Source organism: Corythoichthys intestinalis, chromosome 20 (genome assembly GCF_030265065.1).
Source record: "Corythoichthys intestinalis isolate RoL2023-P3 chromosome 20, ASM3026506v1, whole genome shotgun sequence".
Classification (NCBI taxonomy): Eukaryota; Metazoa; Chordata; class Actinopteri; order Syngnathiformes; family Syngnathidae; genus Corythoichthys; species Corythoichthys intestinalis.
Genome location: NC_080414.1, coordinates 14205040 through 14221341, shown reverse-complemented (window position 1 = coordinate 14221341; position 16302 = coordinate 14205040). Strand labels below are relative to the sequence as shown.

Below are 16302 nucleotides of genomic sequence, written 5' to 3'. Positions count from 1 at the left end.
GAGTCTCTCCCGTGTCCACTATATTAACTCTTTCATTGCCAATGACAACAATTAACAAACAGTGCCAAACTTTTATGTTGGAAAGGATCATCAAAATTGGTGGAAAAGGAACATAAAAACAACATACAACTATACCCTTAAGTATGTAATGTTACCATATTTGTGTTTCACTAGAGTATTCTACCTTTAGTTCCCTTTGCTTTAAGAGCGCCCTGGTAAACAAACAGCATGAGCAGAAATAGGACCGGTCATTACGGCTGACATCTTTATCTGAGCTCTCCTTTATTTAACAAGCAGTCTCTTTCAAGGCCTCCTGCGGAGTTTGTCCCCCGTGGGCAAATCTCGCCACTGTTTGTCGGCGTCGTGTACGAGCGAGTCGCCGTCATTACGATGGAGAGCAAGTATTTTTATTGTGGATGGTGCCGGTGTTTAGAATGCAGCGGGCGCAGCAGGACCTGACAAAGTGATGCATAATGTAATTCATCATACGATTGTAGGGGCATTCATCGCATAATTGCGGTCTTTATTGTAACAAACAGCTGAGTGTAATTGCGATGCTAACGGAAGACAACCAATTCACATATCAATATTTTATTTTTTGTTACTTTTTGGTTTGAAAAACTAATTCGAAACCTTCAACTTGGCTTGAAACTCATCTGATTTTGGGGCAATTCCAGGTCACTTAGGATAGGTTCATACCGCAGACCGTTCAGACTGCCTTTATCCATTGAGCCCGTTCAAGTATCACGCATGTGCACCATAGGCGGAGTTTGACTTTTGTGGCAGGGTGGACACAACATGTTTATTACCCCAAAATGCAGTGTCAGCAATAAAATTAACTTACAAGAATATTTACAATAATAAATTGAAAATAAGCGTTTTTTTCCCATCATCTTTGAGGGGAATTCTAAATCAGGCTGCTTAGGACAGCTATACTTTTTCGCCAAGATCGTCATCCATTGAATATGGTACGCCCGCAGGTGTTCTGTAGAATTTTGCACACCATCAGAAATTGCAACTTTGTGTTAAAAATGGCCGCGAATACAGCGGTTACAAAGTAAACACTACAAACTTTAAGTAAAGGAAAATTTAATTACGTTTGATCATGAACGGACATGTAGAAAAGTTCTCCTCAGACACATCCTGCCATGTTAGCTGCACACAACAACTGCACGCCGCTCTCTCACTGTTTACGTCTTCGCCGTGTAGTTAAACATCAATTTACGCCATATTCGTGTTGAACATGTAGTATGTTTACGATGTTACTTGTTTATTTAACACCTGTGCATAACATTGAGAGTCCAACTGAATGTATAAGAGGGCTTATTTACCGCCATAACAGCTTTGGGAGCAAAATATTATAAGGGTGCAAAATTTGGCAGAACACCGGTAATGGCTCTGTTGTACAATTAGCGTCGTTAGTGGGGCAAACTGCAACTCCGCTCACCATTTTGGAGGTGCTCTCTGGTTTTACATCAGGGCCAGCCCAGCCTATACGCAGACTATGCAGCTGCTTAGGGCCCCTGACCACTAGGGGGCCCCCAATCTGGCAATTGTTTAATTTATATTTTATTTTGTTTACTATAGTTTGCTGTAGTTGACTTTTGATAATTAATTTCAAGCTTAAAAAAAATAAAAGTTCTTAACTTTTTTCTTTTCCTCTTTTAGAAAAAGGTTTGGTGCTGTCTACTGTACTGAGAATTATTTGGGGTGAGATGTTTGAAGTATGCAGTGCAACAAAATCTGATTAATATACAAAATATGGACGTATGGGTTGGATTGCATGTATGGGTTTCACGGTACACTGTGACGAAATGGTGGGCCAAAAATATGGGCCCCTTGGCATTATTTTGCTTAGGGCCCCCAAATGGCCTGGGCCAGCCCTGCTTTACATGGTCCACATTTTCAATCCCCGGTTCTTGCTCAGTAGTTGTTACCGCTTTTGAAAGCTTAGGTTTGAAAATATTACGTATATCCATCTTGCCTCTTCGTTCCTCAGGTGGTTTTAGCTAAGCAAAGCAAATGACCATCTAAGGTGCTAGTTGTGTTACTTTGTATTCGTGGGTTTCTTGAATAAGACAACTTACTGAAAGAGTGAACGTTTTTACTGACAGATCTTTAGTTACAGGACAGAAGAGAGGCGTCAACATTAAAAGTTCACTGGCGGGCTTTTGATCAGCTGTCTCGAACTCGCTACGTATCTCTGACTTCCGTGTGCTGTGATGAGCAGATATTACTAATCGAACATGCAGATACGATTTACTCATATCATTACAATACTGACATGATCTGTTAGTAAAATAATTTTGACCCATTATATATATTTTTTGTTCATTTCATTTATTTTTGTTGTTTGTTTTAGTGCTTTACAACTTTTATAGACAATATTTTACCGGAATTTTTTAAAATTTTTAAATCATATAGGAAAGTCAATTACATGCAATGACACTTTTCAGCCCCCTCTTAAACTCCGCCTATGATGTGCACTAATTCACAGTCTGAGATGCGCTGTGCAAACTGACCCGCATGCGCAAGAGCATCAAAACAAATGCTGGCTCCACGTCATTCTAGGGTGATCATAGTTTGATTTCCAAAAAGAGAACACAAATAACAGACATAAATAGTCCCCGTTTAGTCTTATATTCAAAGTTTATATGGATTGATAGCAGGCACGCACTGTTTTGGACATTTTGCCCCGACTCTGGGCCGTGTAAGCAATCTTGAAATACTGCTCATTTTGAGCACAGAAAGAACCAACCCATTTTATTTTTTTATGGCTGTTGTCAAGCTTGCCTCATCGCTAAAAGCTGCATTAAAGCTAGGCGCTAACGCTAATGCACAGCTCCATTGCTAACGTAGCACCCTGTCACTCTTGCTCTTTGCTTACGTAATTGCTGCATGAATTCCAATTTGGGGGACTTGACAGTTCAGACCGCAGCTACATTCTAGAAAAATGTGGCCTAGATCAGATTTGAACTGCATATGAAAGTGACCTAGATCAGAATTGAAATGTTCCATTTTTATGTGACTTTTCCCATTCAGACCGTCAAGTTAATGCCTCACTCAAGTTGGAAAAACACGAAAAAATCGGCTTGATGCATTAAGACCTGCAGTATAAACTTAGCCTTATTTTTTGATTCAGGGTCAATGATCGTTGTTCTGTACATTTGCAGGTCATAATATCAGTTTCAATACTTGACATGAGTTGGAATTGCTTGGAATTGCCCTTCCCAGGTGAAATGGATTGAACGTCTATTGCGGTCAATGGGTGTATACCAGGGGCGGATGCCGGTCTTTCAATGAAGGGGAGCTTAAAGTGTGTCCGCTTGTGAGTAGAAACTACAGTGCCAGAAGTCAAGTCTCCAAACACAAGCAGCTACAATAAAGAAAAAAGCACCAGAAATTTAAGCTTTTTTCACAAGTTGTTTTTAATAAAGCAAGTGTCACTTGGATGATTATGAAAGTCTCCGGTTCAACTCAGAACAACGGTATGAAAATTGAAAATTCCTCCGATGGATGTTATTATGACAAGATCACTGATTGGCATTGCACTGTAATCAAGCGCATATAGGTTTCGATAGGGACATTACACTACCAACTTTTCAGGATGCCGAAATTGTCCCCACGAACTTTTACGCAACCTTATTTGCATTATATAATGAGTTCAGCCATATACTCTAGGTGTTTTTAGATTATCTTTCCATATGTTGTAAGGATGGAATTCACCTTACCATTATTAAGTAAATTATTTTCATTATGTTCAGACTTACTTAGCGTTTTCATTTGCTGAATGTGCCAGTCCATTTTTTCACTCTTAAACACACGTTTGATTGGCTGATGACTAAACTCCCCGACACACACAGTCACGCTCACACAGCCCCGACAGAGATACAACATGTTGACAACATGCCGATTCCTCCGCCCCCCTTCAAGAGGAGGGATATTAGAAGTTTTTTTTTTTTCGGCCAGCAGCAGCAACAGTCACTGTAAGTAATGTAAAAAGACATCATAAAAATAACCATTTTAACTTTTTTTTCATTTTTACGTAGGAAACACATCAGCATATTTGTGTGAAATGTAGCCCTGACACATGTACACCTTATCTGTCCTGTCCCCAGCAAAATGTGTACGGTACATGCAGTTTATACTATTATAGCTTCCCTACCAGTGTTGTTTTTGGCAGCCATTTTAATTTTCGTCTTTCGTCATAAAATAATAGTTTTAGTCATATTTTAGCCATTTCAAAATGTGTTCATCTTTGTCTAGTTTTAGGCAACGAAAACTAAGACAAATTTCTTCTAGTTTTAGTCCACAATTCTGAAAATGTTTTCGTCTATAAACTTCAAACGTTTTAGTCCATGAATACATGAACATGACAGACGAGCATATAACTGAAGAGTCTACAAGGATATCACAATTTTCATGATGATGATACACACTCAGCAAGAAAACAGCACATTATTTGCAATTAATTAAACTCAGCTGGATTCCACAAACTGTATATAAAATGTTTTCCAAGGGTTTAAGAAGACACCGAGTCCCCGCGTTAAAGGCTAATGCTGACACGAACGCTATGCTAACACTACAAGTTAGTTTAGTGTGTGATGATCAGTGTTGGGTACGTTACTTTAAAAAAGTAATTAGTTATAGTTACTCACTACTTCTTCCAAAAAGTAACTGAGTAATTGGAATTACTCTATAGTAAAAGTAACTAGTTACCAGGGAAAGTAACTACTTTAAAAAGTTGTATGTCAAAGAATTTGAAATTTTCTGAGCAGTATTCGAGTCAGTTGAATAGAGAAGAACAGACAGGTAGTTGCGTTATAGAACCTTGTAATATTTATTGCACCTCACCAGCAACAGATTTATCCTACACTTGAAGTGCAACAAAAATAAACACTAAACAATATAAAAAAAATAACAATCAGCAGTAAACAATATAAAGTGAGTTTAATAAATTAAATCTAACTCTCATAACCTGAGACAACTGGTCAAGTAGACATAGCCTACTGTACTTCAAGTATTTTGACTTGAAATAGTGTTTATATCTCCACCTCAAAAAGGACAAATTTTACTCTGAATGCTCTGCCATCATATCCCTCTGCATCTGTTTTGCGCGTGTGTGTGTGTGTTTGCCGCACGCGCTGTTCCGGTTTGTGTGTGAAAACACCGGCTCTGATTGGCTTACCATGACAGTTGACTCTAACCCTCAGCCAATTACAATGACTTCCATCGCATCTATCCAGGGGGTGCATTCGGGTAGCCTCGTCCCCCTACTCCTCCCGTCACCCTCAAAGCGTCTGCCGTCCTCAAGATGGAAGCAGCATTCTTGCTGGCTGACAGTGGGGGATGGGAATGAGGCTAGCATTCAGGTGTAGCAAACACAGAAACGTTAACAAGCATTAATCTTTTTTTTTTTTGACATTTTGGGGGAAGATGAGCTGTTTTAGTTAAATAGATGTCCACTCTATTGACCACCGTCCCCGGAAGGGTTAAAATATACAGGCACACCTAATTTACGACAAGTACATCCACTCCAGAGACAAACTTTGTTCATTTATCTCCACCAGCTTTTACACGGCTAACAAGATTACCCATTCTAAGCTTTGTGCCTCAGAGAAATGTTCAGTATGGCTAGCAAAAAAAAAAACAATTAAGCTAAATGCAAATAAAGTACAAGTCATTGCCCTCATCGGTCTTTGTCCCCGCTCGCCGGTAAAGGCGATGTCTTGGTTCCCCTGCGACAGTTAAATAAAGCTTAAACAGAAAGTAAAATAAAGAGGGTTGAAAATGTTTATGGAGGAGACGGTGTACAGAGGGAAGCGTTAAATATAATGAGCTCTGTGCTTAAAATGCGTTGATGGTAATAGGTGGTGTTTGCTGTTGTTGATTTTAATTGGCAAATAAACTAAGAGTTAGTTGGCAATTATTTTGAAGCACTCATAACTTAATTACTAAAATGTGATGTGTGGTTTCATTTTTTTGTGAGTCACGGTAACGTCATTTCACATCATGGATTTTCATTTTTGAGGAGAGTATCATCTCTAATGCTGTTTTGCGCTACCTTGTGGTAAGTCGTTGCCATAAAAAAAAACAAAAAAAAAACAGAATAAGTCGTTGCCATAAAAAAAAAACATAATAAAAAAAACGGAAAAAGGAAACGACCAAAAAATTAAGCTGATGCATAAAAGATTGTCGATTTTGTGTTAGAGAAGGTACAGGTAAGTTTGAGCGGACAGCGGTCTTTTATTTTACGCAAACTTATGGTAAAGTGATGGATTATTTTTAAGTGGTTTTAAATCAGATGTATCGCAAATTCAACAAAAACAAGGACAACAAATTCTATTTATAAAAGTTATTTTTAGTGTTACTTCACTCCCCCTGAAATTAGCCTGTCATTTTGTGCCACCCTCTGGTGAACTGATGAATAACAGTTTTGTTATTTTTTGATACACATCAATGATTTAGCCAAATAAAGGTTGGAGTGGTTTGTGATCTCAAGTAAGGTTATAGAGACACAAAAGGATGTCAGAATATTTCAAAAGAATAAATCCGATACATCTATCTTAACATATGAAATTGGAATTTTTGTGTCACAAAAGTCTCAGCAGAGGTTGGTAGAGTAGCCAAACATTTTGCTCGAGTAAGAGTAGCGTTACTTCAAAATAAGATTCAAGTAATATTGAAAGCAGTCAGCCGGAAAAAAAAATACTGAAATACAATTTTAAAAAAGTATTTGGTGACTGAATATTCAAGTAATGGGTAACATTGTGAGCAACTGCTTACGATGTTTGATTTATTAAATTTTTTTTAAACAATGGTATTTTTCTCTCAGCACAAAGTTATCTTTATGAAGTGTTACTATTATGCTGTACTATAACCCAGTGGTGTCCAACCTTTTTTTTTTTTTTACACCACAGACCGGTATGATGTGGACCTTTTTTTCAACGGACCGGAAACGTGTGGCAGAAAATTGCAGTAAATATATGGCTGAAAACGAACACTAAGTGCGGGAAATGTAACTCACCAAACGCTGAATCAACCTTTTTTAACAGCGGCCTGTCATAAAACTTAATGGCAAACAACTGTATCCTTCGTCGCAGGCATAATGACTTCTTCTCCAATCATGAAAGGTTTCTTGGCTTTAGCAATACAGTTCGCCATGAGGTATGATACTCTCAGTGCATTCGCTTATGTTGCCTCTTTTGCTAGCTTTTAGCCACATACAGGGTGACCCAAAAAAAAGTTTACACTGCCATAATACAACTTAAATGCCATGTTTATTCAGCTTAGAATTAGAATTTAATCACAAATTATACATTATTGTAAAGAACATGTACAGTACATAACAGAAAATAATTGAGAAGCACTGCTTCAGAAGTACATTTTTCTCAAAAAGTTAATCAAGTAAATGTAATGGAGTTAATGTAACGCGTTACTACACACCTCTGACTTTGAGTAATTGTGGACAATCTGAAATTCTGACACCGCTGTTCACTAACGGCAGAGTCACAGAATACTGTTTTGTTGAAATCATCATGAATGTGCCAAAAATAAAAATCAAATACAAATGTATAACAAATGTATTCAGCGCCCCTCTAAATGTTGAAAAAGACGACTAAATCCAAAATGGCGTACAAACTGAATAGAATGCATATTTAACTTTTGTTGGATGTGAACCTACATGCCTCTTCTTTAAGCTCGGTTGAACTTGTCAGTAAAATAAAGGCTCCCGGTTGTGACGACATCTCGTCAGTCCCTTCTCACATTAACTCTACTGCATTAATTATTGATTAAAGGGTGTTTTCGGGCCCACTTGACTCTAAATTCCGCCCTGTTGAATTCATCTCTTATCACCTGGAGGTGACACCGTCCAGTCGATTGCCCCCCCCTTAACTTGCACCCACCACACAGGCTCGACCGGAGCTGTCACAAGCGAGGATTCAAACAAAAGCCTCCTCCTCGCTTCTGCCTTTTAATTACATCCGCTAATAATAATCCATATCCCCTAAACTCTTTGGGCTTTGTTCTCACACTGGCTATCATTTCGCCGTGAGCCGGAATGGTCGCAATTATACATAATATTCCTTTGAAGGGCCCCGGCGGCGCAGTCCGCTTGCTGAAACGTGCCTCGTATTTCGTTTTTGCCTCTTTTATCCCAAATATGTTTCAGCCAGGCGGTATGTGACTACATCACCCGACGGGGGGTCGCTGCGGCGGACTGATTATGCCGCACTACCGCAGGCCCTAATGGTAATCTAGCACAGGTAATTGAAAAGAAAATTGAATTAGGTCAACACGAGAGCTGTGTCACGGTAAGTCTTTTACGAGCACGTCACTTGGCCGATGTGGGATCGCATTAAGATGTGTCGGCTATCAAGCTAATAGGCGCAGTTTCTCAAACTGATGTAAAGTTGTACATCGTGCCGTCCCGACATGTGCGGCCTTGTACTGATGAGCTCGTCCTCACTCCTGCTGTTGTAGGACTAGTGTGATCATAAACAATGGAAGGGTGAGCACTAAAGGATTATAGGCATCAATATTAGAAGCGATATGGAAGAGGCAAAAAATCATTTCAGTATGTTCATAAAAGGAACTTTCAGGTTCAGTTGGTAACATTGGCTGACATTGACAATGATAGATGTCAGTGAGGTAACACAAGATTAATGGTAATTGCATTCATTTCAGTGGAGTTAGCTTATTTGAGATAAGAGCATTTTCACTGCATGAAATACTGAAGGAAAATGGTATTTTTGCTAACATAAGTTTACTCGTTAATATTCCATAGCCAATCCAGCCATATGAAGTAGCGTAGTTTTCGGACTATAAACCACTAATTTTTTCCCTCATTTTGAATCGTATGGCTTATACGTTGATTTACAGTGGGGAGAACAAGTATTTGATACACTGCCGATTTTGCTGGTTTTCCCACTTGCAAGCCATGTAGAGGTCTGTAATTTGTATCATAAGTTCTCTTAAACTGTGAGGGACGGAATTTAATACAAAAATCCAGAAAATCACATTGTATAATTTTTAAATAATAAATTTGTATTTAACTGCATGAAATAAGTATTTGATACATTACCAACTAGTAAATATTTCGGCTCTTAGTTCTTTTTTAAAAAACCCTCCTGTTCTCCACTCATTATCGGAAGTAACTGCACCTGTTTGAACTTGTTACCTGTATAAAAGACACTTGTTTACATGCTCAAACAAACAAACTCCAACCTCTCCACAATGGCCAAGACCAAAGAGCTGTGTAAGGACATCAGGGATAAAATAATAGACCTGCACAAGGCTGGGATGGGCTACAAGAAAATAAGCAAGCAGCTTGGTGAGAAGGTAACAACTGTTGGAGCGATTATTAGAAAATGGAAGAAGTTCAAGTTGACGGTCAATCTGCCTCGTTCTGGGGCTCCATGCAAGATCTCACCTCGTGTGGCATCACTGATCATGAGGAAGGTGAGGGATCAGCCCAGAACTACACGGCAGGACCTGGTCAACGACCTGAAGAGAACTGGAACCACATTCTCGAAGAAAACCATCGGAAACACATTACGCCGTCATGGATTAAAATCCTACAGCGCATGCAAGGTCCTGCTGCTGATGCCAGTGCATGTCCAGACACGTCTGAAGTTTGCCACTGACCATCTGGATCATACAGAGGAGCAATGGGAGAAGGTCATGTGGTCGGATGAGACCAAAATTGAACTTTTTGGTCTAAACTCGGCTCGTTGTGTTTGGAGGAAAAAGAAGGATGAGTACAACCCCAAGAACACCATCCCAACCGTGAAACATGAGGGAGAAAACATTTTTTGGGGCTGCTTCTCTGCCAAGGGTACAGGACGACTGCACCGTATTGAGGGGAGGATGGATGGGGCTATGTATCGCCAGATCATGGCTGACAACCTCCTTCCTTCAGTGAGAGCCCTGAAGATGGGTCGTGGCTGGGTCTTCCAGCATGACAACGACCCAAAGCACACAGCCAAGGCAACTAAAAAGTGGCTCCGTAAGAAGCATCTTAAGGTCCTGGAGTGGCCTAGCCAGTCACCAGATCTGAACCCGATAGAAAATCTACGGAGGGAGCTGAAAGTCCGTGTTGCCTGGCAGCAGCCCCAAAACCTGAAGGCTCTGGAGAAGATCTGCATGGAGGAGTGGGCCAAAATCCCTGCTGCAGTGTGTGCAAACCTTGTCAAGGACTACAGGAAACGTTTGGTATCTGTAATAGCAAACAAAGGTTTCTGTACCAAATATTAAGTTCGATTTTTGTGATGTATCAAATACTTATTTCATGCAATTAAATGCAAATTTATTATTTAAAAATCATTCAACGTGATTTTCTGTTTTTTTTTTTTTTTTTTTTAGATTCCGTCCCTCGCAGTTGAAGAGAAATTATGATACAAATTACAGACCTCTACATGCTTTGCAATTGGGAAAACCAGCAAAATCGGCAGTGTATCAAATACTTGTTCTCCCCACTGTATTTGGTTTAATAGATAACATTTTATTTGACAGCGGTGTCATAAGACCGTCCTAATTATGACCTGACACTGTCATGGGCATTAATGAACGCTCATGACAGATGTCATTAAGTGTCATCCGGCAAATTATGTCACTAACTCCATTTATGTCCAGCTTTTACATCCATTCAAAATGGAAATCATTTGCTTGATGACAAAATGACATCTGCCATAAGCATTCATTAATGCTTATGGCAGTGTCAAGTCATAATCATGATTGTCTTGTGATAGTCTTATGGCGTCACTGTCAAATAAAGTGTTACCAAATTCCATGACTAGCCATTAATGAAACAACTTGAACAGTAACTGAGGAAATTAGCACAGAAGATGAATTTTGATTTGTCATATACATCTGTAGCGCTGCAATGCATGCTATGAGGCATGTTAGACGACAACAGTGTTGACAGCAGGTGGCAGCAGAGGTTTACTGTCTCCCTCAATAGAACACTGATGGCCAAATGAAGCTTCTTGAAGCAATGAAGCTTTGCAGCCAATTGTTCAAGGCTTCATGGTGGTTCATTCAGTCTTATGCCATTCTTATGATGCCGCTGTCAAATAAAGTGTTACTGGTTGATATCTTTTGGTGTAAATATCCCATAGCAAAATGACGACAGCTGCAGCTTATAGTCCAGTGCGGCTTATGTATGAAAAAATGCCATTTGCGTGTCATATTTGGTGGGTGGCGGCTTACAGTGCAAAAAATTACGGTAATATTCAGGCTAATTTCATGGTAATTACTTCCACAAAAATAAATTTCAACCCCTAAAAAAGTTTTCGATCGGAACTTACGTAAAATGATGAGAATCAATGACTGTAAATTCAATTTTGCAAAAGTGTACAAACCTCATCATTACTCTTATAACAACAAAAATGTCTTCTAAAAAAAACACGTAAATTTTCCCCAAGTCTGTGTCAACTTTCATACAAAATGCCTCAAAATTCCTCTAGGAAAAGTTCCATTCATTCAATTCGTTCAGTACAAATAAAATAAACCATTTTGACAGCACGTACCGAGCTCTAATGAGATGTATAGAATAAATAATCAAATGTAAAAGAGTGTAACACGCTACCGGGCAGACGCAGGAACAAGTCATTACTCACTCGGAGCGTCGCTAATGACACGCAATGCAATTAACAGATAGTGAAATTAATTAAATGGGATTGGCCGTGACACCTTGGCGGCTCCTCGACTTTAACTCTGACTTTTGCGTCAAGTCCAGAGTGGTTTCCACTTTGTTTTGACATTCAATTAGGCTTGTGTCACTTTTCATCGCTAACCTTTTTGATTAGCAAATTGTGCATTTTATGATGCGCCTAATGTGTTAGAATTAGCGGCTTAGCTAATAGTTTGTATATGTACACTGCGGTATGATACCTCACCACCTAGATGGTGGAGTGGCCCGGGAATCGCTGAAAGACCGGCCCATTTCATGGAAGGTGTTGGAAGCCATCTAGCCCAGGGGTCTCCAACCGCTGGGACGCGGACGGCTACCGGTCCGTGGCGCATTTGGTACCGGGCCGCAAAAGAAATAATAATTTAATAACGACTGCATAATGGCCACATTAACTTTGGCCGGTGCCCCTTAACACACCAGTATCCCTGTCTACTCTAGATATAACACTACAGGATGGAACATCCTCATAGAAATCCATTGATTGGACGGCTAGCAGTACATCTTGTTTTGTATATCTATGTGCGCTTGTCCTCGATAATGATGTATGACGTTGGGCGGGCCCATCACATTTGTTCCCAGAAACAATTAGCCCCACACTAAAATGACTGAAAAACAGACATCTTTCGACAGATGTCTTACGAGGAAAAGGGCACCTGACAAGCCAGAAGATGAGCCTACAACCTCGAAGAAAACAAAATCTACGCTACTTCCCAATCACTAAAAACTGCAAAGGAGTGGATTCGTGACCCGTTTGTGAATAAACCGAGTGATTCGAGCATGTCTGTGCAACAGGAGGATCAATTTGTAGCTATCACAAATGACGGCGACCTTAAATTAAACCATTTGAGACAACAACTCTATCCTGACATCGCTAGGAGAGCATTGAAAACCGTGCTACAGTTTCCAACATCGTATCTTTGTGAAGCGAGTTTCTCTCACTCTCACATCACACATTGATGGGACCATCTCAACGAAACAAGCTCAGGCCTCCCGTGATTCAGCTGGTGAGTTAAACCGTATTGGCCCGAATATAAGACAGCCCTGATTATAAGACGACCCCCTCTTTTTCAAGACTCAAGTTTGAAAAAAGACTTTTTGGACACCAAATTATTTTTTATACAGAAAATAATTACAGTACATCTGAAACAAATGATCATAACAATATATTTGAGAGAAAAAGCCATTTATTTTGCCTCATTCAAATCTTAGTATCTGAACATTCAAATATGTAAACTAAACTATTGTGATAAAACAACAAAATTGCATTAACTGCATTAACCATAAGGGGTTCGCTTTGGCCTGGGGAGTCAAGTTCAGCATTCGTTTCAATGATATCTGGCGCCATCTAGTGTCGTGAATGGGTATAATGTCTAGACCCGAAATATAAGACGACCGCCACTTTTTCAGTCTTATTTCAATGCAAAAAACAGTCTTATATTCAGGCCAATACGGTATTTTCCCTGCACTTAACACAACAGAGCTAAAAACAAACTTTATTTTATATTTGCTGTATTTTTCTGCCGCACATTGCCGGTGTTCTGACAATTTTTGCATTCGCGTCACATTAAAAATGTCCGCGAATGCAGCGATTCCAAAGTAAGCACTACAAACTTTCTTTAAAGAAAGGAATATTAACTTACGCTTGCCATGTTAGCTGCACACAACAACTGCACGCAGCTCTCACTTAACAACTTCGCCGTGTTGTTATGCATTAATTTACACCATTTTTGTGTTGCCGATATATGTTTATGATGTAAATAGTTTTTTTTAGCACCGTTGGATAACATTGAGAGTCCAACTGAATATAAAAGAGGGCTTTTTCACCGCCACAAAAGCTTTGGGAGCAAAATTTTATAAGGGTGCAAAATTTGACAGCACACCGGTCCGCGGTGCAAAAAATGTTGGGGACCCCTGATCTAGCCCACAGCACAAGTAAAAACAACATTTGATGTTGTTTTGGACAAAACTCATATACAGTACAGTGGTACCTCTACTTACAAAATTAATTGGTTCTGGAAGTAGCTTCTTAACTTGAAAATACTGTAAGTAGAGATGCGTTTTCCATGTAAATGCTCTAGTCCAGACATGTCCAAAGTCCGGCCCGGGAGCCAAATGCGGCCCGTGGTCAAATTTCATACGGCCCCCAGCCTCTGTCATAAAATCACTAACGTCTGGCCCGCACACAGACTTAATAAAATGGTCAGCAGTACTGCTACCAACATATGAAGTAGCTTACACACTAAATGCTGCTTCTCATATACCCTCTAAAAGGTAGCAGCACTCTGAGCAAAATTACCCTGTGTGACCCTTTACTCCCAATGTTCTAAAATGGCGACAATCAACAAAAAAAATAAAGTTGACTGTAACAGCCGACGCTTCAAGGATAGGTGGAAATTGGACTATTTCTTTACTAAAATACGCAACAACTGTGTCAGCCTCATTTGCAAAGAGACAGTCGCTGTTTTTAAAGAGTTCAATGTGAGGCGACATTACCAAACCAGACACACTGACATGTACGACAAGATTACAGGGAAGATACGTAGCGAGAAATTTAAGCAATTTGAAGCTAGTTTAATTTTACAGCATTAGTATTTCGCAATAGGCCGAGAGTCGAAAGAGAACGCCACAAAGGCTAGTTGCGATATTGTTGAAATTATTAATAAAAAAATAAATAAAAAAATAGAGCAAATGTGACACACAGAATGGCTTGCTAAAATTTGCTTAAATATATTGTTGTACATAAAGAACGTCAGCCAAGGTCGGCCCCCCACATTTCTACCACACCAAATCTGGCCCCCTTTGCAAAAAGTTTGGACACCCCTGCCCTAGTCTGTTCCAAGCCCCCCTAAATTCAGACATAAATCTTTTATAATGCATAAAAATTCCATCAAAACATGGAACAAATACATGTTACAATTACATTATTGCACAATAAACAATCTAAATAAAAAAATCTGAGTTGTGCCTAATGTAAAAACAAAGAATAAAGAATAAAAGTAATAAAATAAAAGAACTCGAAGCAAATGAAGAGGACCCAGGGATACACACATACACATACAGTAGAGGTCCCTCTTAGCCAATTGGATGCCAGGAATGCTAGGCAATAGACCCTACCCACCGACGTCACAAAATCACGTGCTCGCTGTATGGTTCCGCCCCCTTGTCCGTCATTTTGTGTCTGTATTATCAATGGTCTCAATTGATCGAGCAATTTATAATGCATTTCATGGAAGACCCAGTGTTTTCGGATGCCGTAAACTCACTTGATGCGTTGCATAAAAGGCGTTATGTGGAAAAGCTTCAGTTTATCCATTCGCCAGATCCATATTTGATGCCTAAATCGATGTTTTTCGACCCGCTGTCTCCGCCGTATTTGCCTGACATCTGCTAGCTACCCTGATATGTACAACTATCTTGTCCACACAAAATCAGCCTATTCTCACGAAAGTTTGAAAAACTTTAAGAGCTTGGAGGCTTATAAATACTTCGTTGCTGGTTGGGTGAAACAGGTCCTCGTCCACGAAAATTCGGCAGGAATCTATCTTGTGCTTGGAAGGGTGAGTTACGAAATTTTCAATTCAAAATCTTTTGTTATTGCTAACATCCACTGTCAAGTCTAATGTATTTCATGTCGTTTGTCAATGGAGTTAGGGCTTTTAATGTTTATATGGTTTAGCGATAGCACTCTCACTACATACATACGTGTATGTTGTCGGCGATTAGCCTAGCAATGATCTTAATTGTGGTTGTCAGCCCAAAACCCTCTAAATATATATTAAATGCATCTTACCAGATATAAAATGACTACTACATAATCTGTGGTAATCGTTTGGAGCCCAGTTTTCTCGTCGAATTGCAGCAGCCCATCTCGCTCTCTTCTCTCCGGGTCTCTCGGAATCCAGTAGAACTTCAAGTCTCTCCGTCTTCTCCGTCTATCTTCTCTGTTATTGCAACCGACCGCCACACACGCCTTCACCATTTTGATTATTAATGTTAACGAGCAGAAAAACACGTCGTAAATAGGAGGAATGTACGTAGCCGTAACAGGTAAACATGATGTGTTGACGGACAAATGGGCGGCACCAGTCAGGAGGAAGGAGTTGTGACGTCACGTGGGTAGGGTCTATAGCCACTAGCAAAGCAGCTATATGTATGTTATGCTCAGTAAACTCTGGGACCGGCAAGTACCAGCCATACTGTATTTTTGTCTTTTGTATCCTGAAATTTCTTTCTTAACAAGAGGCAATATTTTCCTGTTGAGTTGTATCTTAACCTGAAAATTTTGTATGTAGAGACGTTCTTAACATGAGCGGATTTTAAGGTGGGGGGCCAAGCCCACCCTGCTGGCCAAAAAGTGTCATTGCATGTAATTGACTTTCCTATATATACTGTATAAAAGTTGTAAAGCAATAAAACTGCAAAAAAATGAACAAAATGAACAAAATACTTTTAAAATGGATCAAAATTCTTTTTCTAACAGTTCATGTGACTAGCACCTTAGACGGTCATTTGCTTTGCATATAATTTTCAAAAAAAAAAAAAAAAAAAAAATTAGGGGAGGGCATTTTTATTTTTCAAATGATTCTTTTCTTTGATTGAAAATGTTT

At 39.5% G+C, this 16302-nt stretch overlaps 1 protein-coding gene across 5 annotated transcripts in view; it reads right to left on the bottom strand.

Annotated features, from left to right (window-relative positions):
- The window catches only part of cdh19 (cadherin 19, type 2), a 337720-nt gene that overhangs the window by 88157 nt on the left and 233261 nt on the right, over positions 1-16302 (bottom strand). Inside the window, exon 1 of one of the 5 annotated variants that reach the window (XM_057824230.1) lies at positions 5189-5277. The exons of the other annotated variants lie outside the window; for them this stretch is intronic. The gene's annotated coding sequence lies outside the window, so the exon portion shown is untranslated. Of the gene's footprint in view, positions 1-5188; positions 5278-16302 lie in introns of those variants that run through there. 5 annotated transcript variants of the gene reach the window in all.